The 20,119-nt window shown below is 37.7% G+C and overlaps 2 long non-coding RNA genes across 2 annotated transcripts in view; one reads left to right on the top strand and one right to left on the bottom strand.

The window, feature by feature from the left end:
* LOC147841212 (uncharacterized) overlaps positions 1–20,119 on the bottom strand; it is a 1,204,737-nt gene that overhangs the window by 500,973 nt on the left and 683,645 nt on the right. The gene's annotated exons all lie outside the window — the stretch shown is intronic.
* Positions 8,530–11,983, top strand: LOC147834327 (uncharacterized). Its single transcript, XR_015506511.2, has 4 exons — positions 8,530–9,819; positions 9,896–10,156; positions 10,245–11,788; positions 11,916–11,983. It is a non-coding gene; the product is annotated as an uncharacterized LOC147834327 (long non-coding RNA).

Here is a 20,119-nt window from a genome sequence, read left to right as displayed (position 1 = left end):
ATTCCCCCGCTGTCCAAACACTTGCGGTAAATTGTCTATAGTGTATGAGTATGAATGGGTGTGTGTGGGTGTTTCCCAGTGATGGGTTGAAAATGGAAGGGCACCCGCTGCGTAAAACATATGCCAGATAAGTTGTCGGTTCATTCCGCTGTGGCGACCTCAGATTGATAAAAGGACTAAGCTGAAAAGAAAATGAATAAATGAATGAATTCTTTGTTTCTGCTGATGCTCTGGCAAAGATTAACCTTTGATTAATTTTATTGTCTCCTATACATCCACAGCTTATATAAGCCAGCCACTTTGATCAGAATGAGCGTAAACCCCCAAATGAAGACTCTCACCTGACTGTAATGTATTGCATGCTCACCGAGCGTCTAATTCTCCGCTGATTTACACACTGACCTCTGCTAATGTGATTGACACAGAGTCTGCGTCTCAGAGAGGAAAATCCAATCATCTGCTGCCGCTCTAAAGGTTGCTCTGCTGCCTGTAAACACTCGGACTGCAGGATTCCTCTGTTGATTGCTGTCAGACTCTGATTTTATGTTTGCCTGGTCACACTTTGACATCATTTATCAAGGGAACGGGTCAAAAATTGTGCGGGTCAAGGTGTCAACAGAATCCGTCAAGCGTTTTTGCATCTCTTTAAAATGCTGTTTTTGACACTGTCTGCATTTATATGTGAAATATGTTCGATCTTGCTTGAAATGAAAAATACAGTTGTGTTTGAACCTCACAAAATCTGTCAAAAATGCGAAGAAAATCCAAATATAATTGGATGAAATGCTTCTGAAAGGTAGATCTTATTGCTACTTTGATCATTTTTGCATTACTAAAAATTAAAATGACATTTAAAGGTGCTGTATGTAAGTTTTTGACTCTTCTAAAGCATACAAATACCATAATATGTGTGCAGATATTTGAGAAACATGCTCAGTGAACGTTCTTGTTTATCTGTAAAACAATGCTGAAGTCAGATGTTCTGCTTTGAAAATGTGACTTACGTGCCAGAATGGCTGTCTTTGTTTTGGTCATTTAACCCGCCCAATGCCAGTTTAGCCACTAATATATCAGCGCTTTGGGTTGCCAGATGGTGTAAAACAGCGTATTTCATTTATTCAGTCAGCAAGGCTCTCAAAGCATGCATCCGTGACCAAAATGAGACCTCCAGTGGACAGTAGCAGCCTCTGAAATGAGATACAGATTCAGAGTACCACATGAGGAGGTTATTAATTTAACCCGCCCAATGCCAGTTTAGCCACTAATATATCAGCGCTTCGGGTTGCCAGATGGTGTAAAACAGCTTATTTCATTTATTCAGTCAGCAAGGCTTTCAAAGCATGCATCTGTGACCAAAATGTAACCTCCAATGGACAGTAGCAGCCTCTGAAATGAGATACAGATTCAGAGTACCACATGAGGAGGTTATTAGTTTAACCCGCCCAATGCCAGTTTAGCCACTAATATTTCAGCGCTTCGGGTTGCCAGATGGTGTAAAACAGCATATTTCATTTATTCAGTCAGGAAGGCTCTCAAAGCATGCATCCGTGACCAAAATGTAACCTCTAGTGGACAGTAGCAGCCTCTGAAATAAGATACAGATTCAGAGTACCACTTGAGGAGGTTATTAATTTAACCCGCCCAATGCCAGTTTAGCCACTAATATTTCAGCGCTTCGGGTTGCCAGATGGTGTAAAACAGCGTATTTCATTTATTCAGTCAGCAAGGCTCTCAAAGCATGCATCCGTGACCAAAATGTAACCTCCAGTGAACAGTAGCAGCCTCTGAAATGAGATACAGATTCAGAGTACCGCTTGAGGAGGTTATTAATTTAACCCGCCCAATGCCAGTTTAGCCACTAATATTTCAGCGCTTCGGGTTGCCAGATGGTGTAAAACAGCTTATTTCATTTATTCAGTCAGGAAGGCTTTCAAAGCATGCATCCGTGACCAAAATGTGACCTCCAGTGGACAGTAGCAGACTCTGAAATGAGATACAGATTCAGAGTACCACATGAGGAGGTTATTAATTTAACCCGCCCAATGCCAGTTTAGCCACTAATATATCAGCGCTTCGGGTTGCCAGATGGTGGAAAACAGCGTATTTCATTTATTCAGTCAGCAAGGCTCTCAAAGCATGCATCCGTGACCAAAATGTAACCTCTAGTGGACAGTAGCAGCCTCTGAAATGAGATACAGATTCAGAGTACCACATGAGGAGGTTATTAATTTGCAAATAATATAAAAATGACGACTGTAAACATAAGTTCAGCAGGCTACATTGTAACCCCGTGTCCTAACAACATGCTATGTGACCAGATTTACAGTGATTTGGGTGTTTGCACCAGCAGAAATGTAAATACAGGCATACAGAAGCACAGAATAGTACTCTCGTTCTCCTGGCATTCAAACTCACATTATTAGCATTTAACACTGAATAAAGCACATGAGGTGCACCTGAGCTGATCATTGTCAGTTGTGTTGTTCAGCTGTGAGAAATAGAAGCCATTTCTAATACATCAATTAAAGGTGTTGGTTAGGACAAAAACTCCTTTTAATATGGAAAATATTACTTCTACCGCGTGCCGTTGCTTTGATTTAGAACACGAATTAAATCAGCCTTTAGGCTCAACAGTCAGGCACCTTGCTGCTGGTATCGTCAATCTGGCAACCCGTGCCTGCGTTTGCTTCGATCCAGGAATGCAATTCCTAGTTCCACCACTGGGGGTCAAACTTACAGCACCTTTGAAGTTTTTTTTCTAACAACAAAAAAATGATCATTCATTTTTCTCATTAGAACCAGATTGCAGCATTATTTTTATATTTATTTTTTAATTATGAGGCATCACAATAAATGCTATTATATTTAGTTTAGTTCACAATCATGCTGTTAATATTGTAGTTTTCCTTTAGGATCATGTGTTATGTCATTTAAAAAAAAACCTGAAGTACATTTTAAGTTTATATTATCCGTTGATTTGGCTGCACGGTGGCACAGTGGGTAGCACATTCGCCTTACAGTAAATAAGTTGCTGGTTCAGACCTCGGCTGGGTCAGTTGAAGTTTCTGTGTGGAGTTTGTATGTTCTCCCTGTGTTGGCGTGGGTTTCCTCTGGGTGTTCTGGTGTCCTAAGACATGCGTTACAGGTGAATTGGGTAGGCTAAATTGAGTGTGAGTGTGTATGGATGTTTCCTAGTGATGGGTTGCAGCTGGAAAGACGTAAAACATATGCTGGATAAATTGGCGGTTCCTTCCGCTGTGGTGACCACTAAAAAAAAAGGGGACTAAGCCGAAAAGAAAATGAATGAATGAATGAATATCCGTTGATCAGTTAAATTTACTATGTAACTGTAAAGCAGGTCGCACACCAGAAGCGCCGCTCGGCGCCGCGACACCACGCGTACATGACAGTTTAAAGTATCGCACACCAGACGCGCACATTCGAATGATATTTAACATGAAACTAATCAGATGGCGCTCTGTGGCGCGGCTGAAAAATGAACTGCGTCCTGAGCCATCGCCGGGCGCCGCCGACAGCCGCCGACTTGCGGCGCCGGTGTGTGTATCCTGATAGAAACTTATGTTTAGAATTCTAAAATGCATGGCTCGGCAGCGCTTCTGGTGTGCGACCTGCTTAAGGCTGGTTTTATGCATGTTGCTAAATGTTTGCCAGTGGTTGCTGCTGGGCAGTTGTTAATGTGTAGAGCATGTTTTTTACCATGTTACTATCCAATAGCAAGTTGTTTTTTATGTTGCAATGCGGTTGCTAGGGTGTTCAATATGATTTTTATCATGTTGCTATGCAGTTGCTAGGGTGTTCAATGTGGTTTTTATCATGTGCTATGCTGTTGCTAGGGTGTTCAATATGGTTTTTATCATGTGCTATGCTGTTGCTAGGGTGTTCAGTGTTGTTTTTATCATGTTGTTATGCAGTTGCTAGGGTGTTCAATATGGTTTTTATCATGTTGCTATCCTGTTGCTAGGGTGTTCAATATGGTTTTTATCATGTGCTATGCTGTTGCTAGGGTGTTCAGTGTTGTTTTTATCATGTTGTTATGCAGTTGCTAGGGTGTTCAATATGGTTTTTATCATGTTGCTATCCTGTTGCTAGGGTGTTCAATATGGTTTTTATTATGTTGCTATGCTGTTGCTAGGGTGTTCAGTGTGTTTTTTGTCATGTTGCTATGCAGTTGCTAGGGTGTTCAATATGGCTTTTATCATGTTGCTATCCTGCTGCTAGGGTGTTCAATATGGTTTTTATTATGTTGCTATGCTGTTGCTAGGGTGTTCAGTGTGTTTTTTGTCATGTTGCTATGCAGTTGCTAGGGTGTTCAATATGGTTTTTATCATGTTGCTATCCTGTTGCTAGGGTGCTCAAAGTGGTTTTTCATGTTGCTGTGGAGTTGCTAGAATGTTTCATGTTGTTTTTCATGTTGCTAGGCAGTTGCTAGGGTATTCAATGCGTTTTTTACCATGTTGCTATGCAGTTGCTAGGTGATTTTTCATGTTGCAATCCAGTTGCTAGGGTGATCAATGATTTTTTGTCATGTTGCTATGCAGTTGCAAGGGTGTTCATTAGGGTGTTTATCATGTTGCTATGCAGTTGCTAGGGTGTTCAGTGTGTTTTTGTAATGTTGCTTTATGATTGCAAGGTGTTTTTCATGTTGCAATACAGTTGCTAGGGTGTTCAATGTGGCTTTTATCATGTTGCTATGCAGTTGCAAGGGTGTTCATTAGGGTGTTTATCATGTTGCTATGCAGTTGCTAGGGTGTTCAATATGGCTTTTATCATGTTGCTATCCTGCTGCTAGGGTGTTCAATATGGTTTTTATCATGTTGCTATCCTGTTGCTAGGGTGTTCAAAGTGGTTTTTCATGTTGCTGTGGAGTTGCTAGAATGTTTCATGTCGTTTTTCATGTTGCTAGGCAGTTGCTAGGGTATTCAATGCGTTTTTTACCATGTTGCAATGCAGTTGCTAGGTGGTTTTTTATGTTGCAATCCAGTTGCTAGGGTGTTCAATGTGGCTTTCATGTTGCTAGGCAGTTACTAGGTGATTTTTCATGTTGCAATCCAGTTGCTAGGGTGATCAATGAGTTTTTGTCATGTTGCTATGCAGTTGCAAGGGTGTTCATTAGGGTGTTTATCATGTTGCTATGCAGTTGCTAGGGTGTTCAGTGTGTTTTTGTTATGTTGCTTTATGATTGCAAGGTGTTTTTCATGTTGCAATACAGTTGCTAGGGTGTTCAATGTGGCTTTTATCATGTTGCTATGCAGTTGCTAGGTGGTTTTTCATGCTGTTATGCAGGTGCTAGGAAACTCATAGGGTTTGGATTAACTAGAGGGTGAGGCAAAAATGTTTGGGTGAACTGTCCCTTTAAATTCCCCACATTTCCTTATGCATAATTTTCAAATGTTGGGGTCAAACACACTTTGTCCTCTATTGATGCCATTGTTATTCCTGAGCGATCGATAGTGAACAGTCTACAGCTCCCTTGTGGATACTGTGTGAATAATTGAGCAGCATGTCTGTTGATATGTATGGTTCTTGTGCCAGATCTTTTCCCCAGTAGGGCATCTTCGAGTGTCATTTTCTTAAACTCCAGGCCAGAAGAGGTCACTCTGACACCACTGCTAAACCACTGCTGCGTCCTCTGAAGGAGGAATTGCAATTTGGAAACTGGTAAAGCATCCCAATTAACCTTCTTCCACACTGCACCCCATACATGTGTAGGTTTTGGTGCTAAAAACGGAGATTCTTTTGTTTTGAATGTGTAGATTAGGAGTAGGAAAGCTTGCATATCATATAACTGCTTAGTTGTGTGCTGGTGTAGTGTAACAGTAGTGCTTTTACATTTGATCTTGAGAACCAGTTGCAGTTGTGTTTTGGTTAGTTATATGTGAGTTGATAAGTGTTGCTGGGGATGTTTGGGCATGTTGCTATGTTGTTTGTGGTGGCCTTTATCATGTTGCTATGCAGTTTCTAGGGCGTTTTTGGTGTTTTTATGCCCATTTCTCCACAGTTGGTATGTGTTTTATTTTTATATCAATGTTTTTATCATGTTGTTAGGCTGTTCAGGGTTTTTATCATGTCGCTATGCAGTTTTTAGGCTGTTCAGGGTTTTTATCATGTTGCTATGCAGTTTTTAGGGTGTTCAGGGTTTTTATCATGTCGCTATGCAGTTTTTAGGGTGTTCAGGGTTTTTATCATGTTGCTATGCAGTTGTTAGGGTGTTCAGGGTTTTTATCATGTTGCTATGCAGTTGTTAGGGTGTTCAGGGTTTTTATCATGTTGCTATGCAGTTGTTGGGGTGTTCAGGGTTTTTATCATGTTGCTATGCAGTTGTTAGGGTGTTCAGGGTTTTTATCATGTTGCTATGCAGTTGTTGGGGTGTTCAGGGTTTTTATCATGTTGCCATGCAGTTGTTAGGGTGTTCAGGGTGGTTTTTATTATGTTGCTATGCAGTTTTTTTGGTGTCCATTGTGGTTTTTATCATGTTGCTATGCAGTTGTTAGGGTGTGCAGGGTTTTTATCATGTTGCTTTGCAGTTGTTAGGGTGTTCATGGTGGTTTTTATTATGTTGCTATGCAGTTGTTAGGGTGTTCAGGGTTTTGTCATGTTGCTATCCAGTTGTTAGGGTGTTCATGTTGGTTTTTATCATGTTGCTATGCAGTTGTTAGGGTGTTCATGTTGTTTTTTATCATGTTGCTATGCATTTGTTAGGGTGTTCATGGTGGTTTTTATCATGTTGCTATGCAGTTGTTTGGGTGTTCATGGTAGTTTTTATCATGTTGCTATGCCATTGTTAGGGTGTTCAGTTATTTACCATGTTGTAGTTGTTAGGGTGTTCATGGTAGTTTTAATCATGTTGCTATGCCATTGTTAGGGTGTTCAGTTATTTACCATGTTGTTGTTGTTAGGGTGTTCATGGTGGTTTTTATAATGTTGTAGTTGTTGGGGTGTTCATGGTGGTTTTTATCCTGTTGCTATGCCATTGACCATGTTGTAGTTGTTAGGGTGTTCATGGTTGTTTTTATCATGTTGTAGTTGTTAGGGTGTTCATGGTTGTTTTTATCATGTTGTAGTTGTTAGGGTTTTCATGGTGGTTTTTATCATGTTGCTATGCAGTTGTTAGGGTGTTCAGTTATTCATGATGTTGTAGTTGTTAGGATGTTCATGGTGGTTTTTATCACGTTGCTATGCAGTTATTAGGGTGTTCATGGAGGTTTTTATTCTGTTGCTATGCAGTTGTTAGGGTGTTCAGTTATTTATAATGTTGTAGTTGTTAAGATGTTCATGGTGGTTTTTATCATGTTGCTATGCAGTTGTTAGGGTGTTCATGGTGGTTTTTATTCTGTTGCTATGCAGTTGTTAGGGTGTTCATGGTGGTTTTTATTATGTTGCTATGCAGTTGTTAGCGTGTTCATGGTGGTTTTTATCATGTTGCTATGCAGTTGTTAGGGTGTTCAGGGTTTTGTCATGTTGCTATCCAGTTGTTAGGGTGTTCATGTTGGTTTTTATCATGTTGCTATGCAGTTGTTAGGGTGTTCATGTTGTTTTTTATCATGTTGCTATGCATTTGTTAGGGTGTTCATGGTGGTTTTTATCATGTTGCTATGCAGTTGTTTGGGTGTTCATGGTAGTTTTTATCATGTTGCTATGCCATTGTTAGGGTGTTCAGTTATTTACCATGTTGTAGTTGTTAGGGTGTTCATGGTAGTTTTAATCATGTTGCTATGCCATTGTTAGGGTGTTCAGTTATTTACCATGTTGTTGTTGTTAGGGTGTTCATGGTGGTTTTTATAATGTTGTAGATGTTGGGGTGTTCATGGTGGTTTTTATCCTGTTGCTATGCCATTGACCATGTTGTAGTTGTTAGGGTGTTCATGGTTGTTTTTATCATGTTGTAGTTGTTAGGGTGTTCATGGTTGTTTTTATCATGTTGTAGTTGTTAGGGTGTTCATGGTGGTTTTTATCATGTTGCTATGCAGTTGTTAGGGTGTTCAGTTATTCATGATGTTGTAGTTGTTAGGATGTTCATGGTGGTTTTTATCACGTTGCTATGCAGTTATTAGGGTGTTCATGGAGGTTTTTATTCTGTTGCTATGCAGTTGTTAGGGTGTTCAGTTATTTATAATGTTGTAGTTGTTAAGATGTTCATGGTGGTTTTTATCATGTTGCTATGCAGTTGTTAGGGTGTTCATGGTGGTTTTTATTCTGTTGCTATGCAGTTGTTAGGGTGTTCATGGTGGTTTTTATTATGTTGCTATGCAGTTGTTAGCGTGTTCATGGTGGTTTTTATCATGTTGCTATGCAGTTGTTAGGGTGTTCAGGGTTTTGTCATGTTGCTATCCAGTTGTTAGGGTGTTCATGTTGGTTTTTATCATGTTGCTATGCAGTTGTTAGGGTGTTCATGTTGTTTTTTATCATGTTGCTATGCATTTGTTAGGGTGTTCATGGTGGTTTTTATCATGTTGCTATGCAGTTGTTTGGGTGTTCATGGTAGTTTTTATCATGTTGCTATGCCATTGTTAGGGTGTTCAGTTATTTACCATGTTGTAGTTGTTAGGGTGTTCATGGTAGTTTTAATCATGTTGCTATGCCATTGTTAGGGTGTTCAGTTATTTACCATGTTGTTGTTGTTAGGGTGTTCATGGTGGTTTTTATAATGTTGTAGTTGTTGGGGTGTTCATGGTGGTTTTTATCCTGTTGCTATGCCATTGACCATGTTGTAGTTGTTAGGGTGTTCATGGTTGTTTTTATCATGTTGTAGTTGTTAGGGTGTTCATGGTGGTTTTTATCATGTTGCTATGCAGTTGTTAGGGTGTTAAGTTATTCATGATGTTGTAGTTGTTAGGATGTTCATGGTGGTTTTTATCACGTTGCTATGCAGTTGTTAGGGTGTTCATGGAGGTTTTTATTCTGTTGCTATGCAGTTGTTAGGGTGTTCAGTTATTTATAATGTTGTAGTTGTTAAGATGTTCATGGTGGTTTTTATCATGTTGCTATGCAGTTGTTAGGGTGTTCATGGTGGTTTTTATTCTGTTGCTATGCAGTTGTTAGGGTGTTCATGGTGGTTTTTATTATGTTGCTATGCAGTTGTTAGCGTGTTCATGGTGTTTTTTATCATGTTGCTATGCAGTTGTTAGGGTGTTCAGGGTTTTGTCATGTTGCTATCCAGTTGTTAGGGTGTTCATGTTGGTTTTTATCATGTTGCTATGCAGTTGTTAGGGTGTTCATGTTGTTTTTTATCATGTTGCTATGCATTTGTTAGGGTGTTCATGGTGGTTTTTATCATGTTGCTATGCAGTTGTTTGGGTGTTCATGGTAGTTTTTATCATGTTGCTATGCCATTGTTAGGGTGTTCAGTTGTTTACCTTGTTGTAGTTGTTAGGGTGTTCATGGTGGTTTTTATCATGTTGCTATGCCATTGTTAGGGTGTTAGGTTGTTTACCATGTTGTTGTTGTTAGGGTGTTCATGGTGGTTTTTATAATGTTGTAGTTGTTGGGGTGTTCATGGTGGTTTTTATCCTGTTGCTTTGCCATTGACCATGTTGTAGTTGTTAGGGTGTTCATGGTTGTTTTTATCATGTTGTAGTTGTTAGGGTGTTCATGGTGGTTTTTATCATGTTGCTATGCCATTGACCATGTTGTAGTTGTTAGGGTGTTCATGGTTGTTTTTATCATGTTGTAGTTGTTAGGGTGTTCATGGTGGTTTTTATCATGTTGCTATGCAGTTGTTAGGGTGTTCAGTTATTCATCATGTTGTAGTTGTTAGGATGTTCATGGTGGTTTTTATCACGTTGCTATGCAGTTGTTAGGGTGTTCAGTTATTCATCATGTTGTAGATGTTAGGATGTTCATGGTGGTTTTTATCACGTTGCTATGCAGTTGTTAGGGTGTTCATGGAGGTTTTTATTCTGTTGCTATGCAGTTGTTAGGGTGTTCAGTTATTTATAATGTTGTAGTTGTTAAGATGTTCATGGTGGTTTTTATCATTTTGCTATGCAGTTGTTAGGGTGTTCATGGTGGTTTTTATTCTGTTGCTATGCAGTTGTTAGGGTGTTCAGGGTTTTTATCATGTTGCTATGCCATTGTTAGGGTGTTCAGTTATTTATCATGTTGTAGTTGTTAGGGTGTTCATGGTGGTTTTTATCATGTTGCTATGCAGTTATTAGGGTGTTCATGGTGGTTTTTATTTTGTTGCTATGCAGTTGTTATGGTGTTCATGGTGGTTTTTATCATAGTGTAGTTGTTAGGGTGTTCATAGTGGTTTTTATCATGTTGCTATGCCATTGTTAGGGTGTTCAGTTATTTATCATGTTGTAGTTGTTAGGGTGTTTATGGTGGTTTTTATCATGTTGCTATGCTGTTGTGACGGTGTTCAGTTATTTATCATGTTGCATTGATGTTATGCTATGCTGTGTGGTTGCATGCGGCTGTTGGAAACCTGTAACCATTGACTTTCATAGTATTTGTTTTTCCTACTATGGAAGTCAGTGGTTACAGGTTTGCAACATTTTTCAAAATATCTTGTTTTGTGCTCAACTGAAGGGGGAAAAAACAAAGTAAATGGTCTAAATATAAATATCAGTATATTTTTGGTGAACTATCCATTTAATGCAATACCTAACATGAACAAATGAAATGTGTATTTACTGCATTTTCATCTGTTTTAATTTTATGCAATTTATATAATGAACCAGCAAATTAAATGTCCACTTCTTTTATTAGTTAACAACATCAACCAAATAGATTGCTTGTCAAAATCTATCCAAAATTTTCATTCTCTAAATGACAAAAAGTCATTAGACTCATCCCACCCCCCGTTCCTCATTCCCAGCATCTTTGTATAGGGCAGGTTGACAGCAGGGCGGCCTGGGTGGTTTGTATTAATTTGCGTCTGATAATAGGAACAAATGTGTGTGTGCTCATCATCAGACACTCACCCTGCCTCTCATCCCATAATCACGGCCAATCAGATGAGAGAACTGGGCTGTATGCTAATCACCATCTCTCAGTGGAAATGCCGCCGCCACCTGCAGTCAACAGCAGTCAGTCGCTCACTGAATAAAGACAAAGACCCGAATGGAGGAAAACCCATCCTGGGAACTATTTATATCCATCAATCTGTGCCAGTGTGCTGGTATTTATACACGGCTGATGAGTCAATTACAACAGTGCTGCTGTCAGGGTGTCCTGCATTGTGAAAAATAGTGTAAAAATGAGACTGTAAAAATCAGTCACCATGGTTAATAGTGAGTTTCCTTAATATATGTGGTGAATAACTAAATTCTAGAGCTGCACGATTCTGGCTAAAATGAGAATCGCGATATTTTTGCTAAAAATAAAGATCACGATTTTCTTACGATTCTGTACATGTAAAATAAAGGTATGGTAAAAACAAACATATGGCAAAACATCGATAATAATATTATGTGTAGGTCTACTGGTTTCTATAAATAATTCTATTCTACTTATAATAATTCTGATGTTGAATTATTATGTTTGAGATTTATGCTTGCAATCTGTCATATTAGACAATTTTATTCACTGGTAAAATCAGACATTTGCCATTATCAGAGTATATTCAACAATATATAGGCTAGAGTGTTTATACTGACACTGTAAACATTTATTTTCATGCACAACTGTGGGTTCGCTATGAAAGAAAAAACATATCAAATGCTTGTCGTAATCATAACTCTAAAATGCGATATGATCATTTAAATGAAGTGCACACTTTCGGTTTTATTTTGACTGCTAAGTGCTTGTTCATACTTCGGGCGCGGCTCTCAAACCATCACTCTGTGCCACAAACTGAATATTATTTACAACTGTATTACCTGTTACTCACAACATATGCAGGTTCTGTTCAGTGGCGCAACAAGGGGGTATGCAGTATATGCGGCGCATAGGGGGGCCACACATGGGGGGGCGCCGTTGTGCCAAAACTATTTTTAAAATTATCCTTATTAAAAGTTTCAAATAATAAAAATAAATAAATATGTTTTGTTAAAAAACATTATTTCGCATTTTAAACGAATATAATATTGTTATTGTTTAATTCAAAATCATTTACCACAATAACATGCAGTCCCACAGCCGAAAGTGGTCATGTAGATGTAACTGTTTAGATTTGTTTTTATTTTTATCAAAATAAACTGTCAAATCATACATAATGTCAAAAGTTATAAGATTAATCTGAAAATTTGTCTTAATTTATTAGTAATTAATTAATATAAAATAAGAGGGATCACACAAAATTTGAACCCGCATACCCCTCAGTAAATGTGTAGTTGCGCCCCTGGTTCTGTTCACTGAAGTAGATGCGCACGTCTATCATTAAGTAGAGCGCGCGCGCGCCCCCTCTCTGTGATAACAGATCGCGAAAACATCATTATATAAATACAAAATTGACATTTTTAGGTGAATTCTATGATTAAATGATATGAAAATATGATTGGCAGAATCGTAGAAATGCTGGATTAAGATCGTCTAGGGGGGCGAATCGAAATTGCAATCTTTTTATGATTAATTGTGCAGCTCTACTAAATTCACTTTTCCAGAATTCCCTGTATGAAACTTCACTTGTTATGTTTTTCTTAAATAGTACTATAGTAATACCATATACACAGTGTGTCAAAAAAAAATCAAGCAATAATATATCATACAAAAATAAGACTGCTTATCGTACAACAGAATTAAGAATGATTCAATTTTATACAGGGACAGCAGTGTGAATTAGAATAATCCTTTTATTTACTTTCCTTGACAATGACGTAATGATGATGTATTGATTTTTAGCTGCGTAAAGGCTGATTTATACTAGTTATAAGTAAGTATACTAATTTACACACCAAGCGCATGTGTATGATCCGGTGCAGCCTGTCGTGCACCTCCTAAAAAAATTAGAGGTGTCAAAATTAATTGTTTCTTCTGTGCTTTGCGATGCAGACACAGACAATTCGGTATTGGTTCAGGAATAATCATAACCGGTTATTATGTACTGACGTCATTTATCTCATATGCACTCTGTCGCCATAGCTTACTATGGTGAGGGAGGCGAGCACGAGTATTTACAACGCTCCAACTACTTAACGCAGAAACTGTGCACAATTTCACTGCATGTGTTTCACTCCTATTTCACTGAGATTGAAAGAATGAAAATAAAGCAAGTTGCATGGACTTGGCTAAACTGATTATTCTTTTAGGATGAGAGAGCAGTTTGCAACCAGTGTATTTGAATATTAGTTAATCCTGTACCCTCTGACTAACTTCAGAGTGTCGAAATTCTGTCCGTCAGAAGAAACGCAAACCCAGGGCGGGAAACTCTGAGCGGCGTTTTGGTCCCTACTGAACATATAACTTGAAGAGTAAGGGAACAGATATAAATCAAAACTCTAAATTAAATCATAAATGATGAATGTGATCCGTTCTTACAATTAGAAATACAGTCTAAATTTTACTATCACTTGAAATTGGAGCAGATTAAATTCGGAAAAATGAATATAAATAAGTTCTAACAAATAACAAAATTCTTTTCGGAAGCACTAGAAAAGGCTTACATGCATTCGACCATGCTGTTAGTTTCGTCATTGGGCTAATAATGGACTTCTACACTGAATAAAATAGATCGCACTGGATTAATATGTCGTGTGGTGCTCCGTGTTTGGCCCTTGTCTGGAAGTGATGTACAGTAATTCACTGCGGCACTCAAGCAGAAGCTGATTGTGTGGGCCCATAGACTGTAAAATATATGGACGTAATATCCGTGACGTCACCCATAGGTTTCTTAAGTGCGCAAAAGAAGCCACAAGTAGGCGCGGCCAACCGTCGCCATTTTGTTCGCGCGTCATCACACCCACGGCGGGATACCAAACAAGGGCAAAGAGGCGGAGAGTGAGCGGAGCTAAAGACACCTGCTGATATTTAGCTTGGACCTGGTTCAGACACACTTTACTTTGGGAGAACGCTTAATACTTTATCACCTGCGACTCGTTTGTATTCTGACCACTTGTGCTTGGTTGTACACTATATCAATAAAGTGTTTAGACTTTTAAAAACACTGCTGTAATACATTGAGCCACTAAACATTGTTCTTATGACGTTTTTCAACAGGAGGAAAACGCAAATTACTTCCAAACACTTCAGATATAGTCTGTGTTAGTTAATGTAAGACTATTGATGAACTCCAGCATAACACTGTATGACAACACTTCAGACGACTGATCTAGAGCTTACAGCTAATCAATCTGTCAGATTCTGGAGTGCATTACAGCTCTAAATATAAATATAAACGATAAATGATCTTAAATAAAACAAATACATGTATAGAGATGGTATATAAGTATATAACTTTACTCACATGGGAAACGGAGGCCATGTGAATGGTTTGTGAGCACAATTAAGTGCACTCAGCATGCCATGCCATCTAATAATTGTAGGAAACAAGTCCAAAAGGCAGCTGACTGTGTAAAGCCGCATAAAACAACACAGAAATACGATAAATATGCCGAGTTCAGTGGCTAATCTGCAGGATTCAGCTGAGGTGACGGGACGGAGACCAACGAGACCTAGCTGTCACTCAAGTGGCCACGCCCTTAATTATGCAAACTTAATATAATTTAATATAAAGGAAACAGATGAGTTATAAAAAAATTCACCCCCTCACAGTTGTCATGAAGGGTAATATTAGCTGTATTAACTCAAATCTTTTTTTGTACCAGGCTGTAAACACCTTTTTTTCTGCTGTAAAGTTGGCCATTCTAACAGTGGGCTCAATTGAAATTTGTTCTGTTTTGGAGCCAGGAGCGGCCAGGACTAGCGGAATTTCAGATGAATTGCAGTTTTGGTTACTTTCATATTGGCGTCCTGAGGTAGAGCGGGAGGTTGCCGCTTGTGTGGGCCAGAGCTGGCCCAGAGATATTTTGCTATGTGGGTAGTAGGCGGGGCTTCATTCTCCATATAGACCAATTACCATGTTTGTAAACATTCAGGATGCGCGTGCAGGGAGGTGGCAGAAAGCAACCGGGAGCCCCAGCATTTACAGCGAGGGAATGACATCAGATGCGGTGCAGAGTTTGTTGTTGTCTTAGAAATAAGATATATTACTTACACATTTTATATATTATTTACATAATGCTTACAGCATATTATAACAGCTCGTCACCCAGTGACAAGCACAGTGATTCTGCAAAATTAACATTAAAGTGAGCGGCGTTCATCTGACAGCTCCATTTGCGATAGCACCCTCCCAATGAATATTGGATAAGACGAAATGACCAAGCCTTCAGCCCCAAATATACAATCTCAATGAAGCTCCGAGTGATTTTACAAGAGAGAAGTTAAAGGTCTACAAGTCTTTAGATGCCAACAATTTTGTTCTTTGTGGTCATGTGCATAAAATAATGCTCCATGATGACCAGATTCAAGAGCTAAACACAGAGATTCCGCCTAGCCAAAGACAAGGAAACAAGACGGAGCTAACGTTATTCAAGGCCTGGGTAATTAATCACCAACACGCAAAACGACTGCATTCTGACAGTGAACTACACCTGTACGGCAGGGTATGTGAACCTACACATAGAGGTAAATGTGGCTTTATATTCGCACATTCAGACTTTCTCCTTAATAATATAATTTTATAAAAATATTATTTGCAAACTCTAAATAGCGAAATCATATTAGCAGCAGCCAATGACTACCCAACAAACACACAACATTGCCTCAACCTAGCGACCTTCCTACAACGTTGTACCAACCTTGCAAAAAGGTTGAGGATTCTACGTTGGTGTTAAACGTTGTCACAACGATGTCATAAGGTTGCCATTTAAACATCATGAGGGCTGCATACTTTAGGTTGTGTGGACGACCACTGTACAACATTTACTGGTCACAGCTGATCAGTTTAAGATTCAACTAGCCGTCGTCTCATTCATCAACGACCGAGGAGACGTGAGTATTGCTTTATTTCTTCTTGCTAAATAAGACACGTAAATCGTGAATATTCAAACAAACCTACGATTGCGACAACAATCTGTTCCAACATTACACACACACAAAAGCCGTAATGAAGTTATTACGAGCGAGTAACATTATAATGTACATAATATAACATAATGTCTGAAACTTCAATAACTTGCTATAGTCATAGTCATTTCCGGTGTAGTGCTGTTGTGTCAAGCTCTGATCTGTCCTCCCTTGTTCACTGTCTACTTTGACGTGTGTGTGCTGTGGATCTCTGAAGCTGGATTATCTGTTGAATTTGGTTCTTCCTCTGACTGCTTTCTCCATACCATCAACTACAACTGGTCTTCAGCTGCGCTCCCCACAGTCTGCTACAGTCTGCTGTATTCTCCAGTCCAGAGTTTCACTGCCCAGTGTCTGAATTTTAATTTATATATTTATTAACATATATATATATATATATATATATATATATATATATATATATATATATATATATATATATATATATATATATATATATACATATATATATATACATATATATATATATATACATATATACATATATATATATATACATATATATATATATATATATATATACATATATACATATATATATATACATATACATATATACATATATATATATACATATATATATATATATATATATATATATATATATATATATATATATACATATATATATATACATATATATATATACATATATACATATATATATATATATATATATATATATATATACATATACATTTTAATATTTTCTTGTTTACTTTTCTTTTTTGTTTACCCTTTAGTTTAATTATGTATATATATATATATATATATATATATATATATATATATATATATATAATCTAAACCTTTTTTAAACGGTTTGCTTATAATTAGATGTGTACTGTATGTATTAAATGTTGTGAAATATATAATAAAAAGTTTGATTATATTCATTTGTGTGGCATTTTTACACTTTAAAGTTTACACATGCAGTTGTTAAATTAAATAGGAAAAATAAATGAACAGTATTTCATATTAAGCAATACTGCAAAAGAATTGCTGCTTATCCTGTATTCTAGGCAGTATTGATAAACTGCCACAAAAATATTAATACAAGTAGTAAGAACGCCGCCTCGCGGTTGCTGAATGTTGCACGACAACGTTGCTACAGCCTTCTCACGTCTTACATTTCTACGTTGTGACAATGTAGCGAGCACGTAAGCGGCAACGTTGCCTTTGAAAAAATACAACGTTGTGCAGACATCGCTACAACATAAATGTGTTTGTTGGGTATCAAAGTACAACATTGTTCACAGTCAAATAAACAATAATGTTGTTTTCAAGTCACACTTGCAGGTTATTTCAGACCGATTATTCAAAGTGCCGTGGTAAACAATATAGGGAGTGTGTCACAAGTTGTCACTGAATGAATGTGTGAATATAAAACTAAGTTTACCTTAATAAACGTAACTTTCACGTTTCATTCTTAGCATTCAGTGTCCGCAGTTTAATTAACCACATGTAACTGTTTTTGCTGAAATCATTTCAGCAATCAAAAACGAGTGATGTGTATGATTCAGCCTAGCGTGAACTGACCTGATATGACATGAGAACAGCAGAGTCCAGCATTTCTAATTAGCTCCTCACTTCATTCAGCTCCCATTCAGCCAAATACGTCTGGAGTCGGTATTAAAGCAGTGTGTGGTGCATGGTAAAAGTTACGTTTTCTATTTTGGACTCATCCTACCGCACTACACAACATCTTTCCCATTGCAGCCTGTCTGTTTTTTGCAACCGGGGACCCGTGTGACGTCATGTGTGACGTAGGTTGGTAATTGGACTATTGACCGTTAGACTTTTCCCCTTTCAAAACTATGCGAGGGACCTGTCTTGTGTTTTTTATAGTCTTTGGTATGGTATTGGTATACTAACACTATAGTGTCTATTGCTGTATTATTTTTTTCATGTGCGTCTATTCATTCACATTACATCTGAATAAGCCGTGACATGTTTAAGCATCATTATATTTGCACATTTTCCCTCTTAAAGTGTCTAGTGAGTTCATGTATGTGTGTGTGTGTGTGTGTGTGTGTGTGTGTGTTTACAGTCATACATGCTGCTGTTGGAGATCTCAGCAGTGTTTTTTTTTTTTTTTAAAGACTTTCTGAGACATTGGGCTAATTGTACTCAGGGTAAATGGTGCCCGCTGTTCACTGCACACAGAGGCTAAAACTGATAGATGATCAAAATCAATATGAGCTTTGAAGGCAGTTCAGAAACCCCCCGCTACCTCTCACACCCACTGTCCTAGCATTTAGCAGCGGGGTGTTGACTTCAAAAATACTGCACTATTTATAGCTATTCTAGAAACCTGCTAAAACAGTACACAAGACATGCTAGTTACACGCTAAAGCATACAGTACACATAACATGCTCCATCAAACTTTGAGCCATATATTTACCGGCCACTTTATTAGGTACACTTTACCTGTACCTTCAGTACTGCCTTAATCCTTCATGCCATAGATTCAAAAAGGTACTGGAAATATATTATGAGTTCTGGTGACGGTGGTGCTCATAAAGGGATGGACATGGCCAGCAACAGTACTCAGGTAGGCTGTGGTGTTGACGCGATGCTCAATTGGTACTAATGAGCTCAAAGTGTGTCAAGAAAATCTCCCCCACACCATTACACCACCACCACCAGCCTGAACTGTTGACACAAGGCAGGATGGATCCATGCTTTCATGTTGTTGACGCCAAATTCTGACCCGACCATCTGAATGTGTCAGCAGAATTTGCATTAATGAGCAGTTGGACAATTGTACCTAATGAATTGGCCGGTGAGTGTGTTTTATATATGTGTATATATATATATGTATGTATGTATGTATGTATGTATGTATGTATATATATATATATATATATATATATATATATATATATATATATATATATATATATATATATACACACACATATATAAAACACACTCACCGGCCAATTCATTAGGTACAATTGTACCTATAAATATATATATATATATGTATATGTGTTTGTGTGTGTGTGTGTGTGTGTGTATTTGGACTATTTGTATGAATTTGTACAATCTCATGTATACAATTTAGTATGATTTACTGATTTACTCATCCCCTTAACGATGATTGGGTTTAGGGGTGAGGTTTAGTGACACGCCACCTTTTAAAAATCATATGTTTCAGTACTACCATATACATTTGTACAAATTAGCCACTAAGCTGACAAAATGTAAAATAGTTACGTTTCCTCTGAATGGTTCTGAAAACCTAACAAGTTAAATTGTGCTAATATTTTGAAATATGCTAGCAAAGATGTTAAAGCAAGCCAGCAATATTCTGCGTCATGCTAATAATGTGCCATCATCATACTAAAAATGATAAAAATGGTGCTTTAGTAACATCATAGTAACACTAATTATACAGCCCCACATAAAAAAGCACTGTAGTAAATACGATAGGGATTATGAACCATTCTATAGTAAAGTACTTTAATTGATGTTTCCTTAAAAACAACCAAAACATAATGTTTTTGGTGTGAAATAAAATTATTTCACTCCATTGGCAGATTATTTTGCCTGGTTAAATGGGGAAAAACTCACTTCATTTTGAATTTTTGACAAAAAATGCATCTTAATTTAAGACTTGTTTTTATATTAATTACAGTAATATTGAATAATGTGAAAGTGTTCATCTGATTTAAGTACAATGCAGTTTGTGCAGTAATATTTTCTGTCTTTTAGTAGAGATATTATATGAGAGACTTGCCTTGTTTACCAAATAAAGTCAATCTAATTGGATTTGCATTTTAAACATTAATAAAAGTTAAAAAGACATTATATTTAATTTATTTTATCTTTATATTTTTCATTATATATAACTCCTTACTAGCCGGGCTCCCACCTAGCTCTATCAAACGTCTTCAGATGCTTCAGAACACAGCAGCACGAGTGGTCTTTAATGAACCTAAAAGAGCACATGTCACTCCGCTGCTCATCCGTTTGCACTGGCTGCCAGTTGCAGCTCGCATCAAATTCAAAGCTCTGATGTTTGCATCAGATGTTCGCAATTTATGTCATTCGTGCCGCGTC

This window comes from Danio rerio, chromosome 13 (genome assembly GCF_052040795.2).
Source record: "Danio rerio strain M-AB ecotype USA chromosome 13, GRCz13ab, whole genome shotgun sequence".
NCBI classification, from domain to species: domain Eukaryota; kingdom Metazoa; phylum Chordata; class Actinopteri; order Cypriniformes; family Danionidae; genus Danio; species Danio rerio.
Note: the sequence above shows the minus strand (reverse complement) of the source record. Positions and strands in the feature narration are given on the sequence as shown.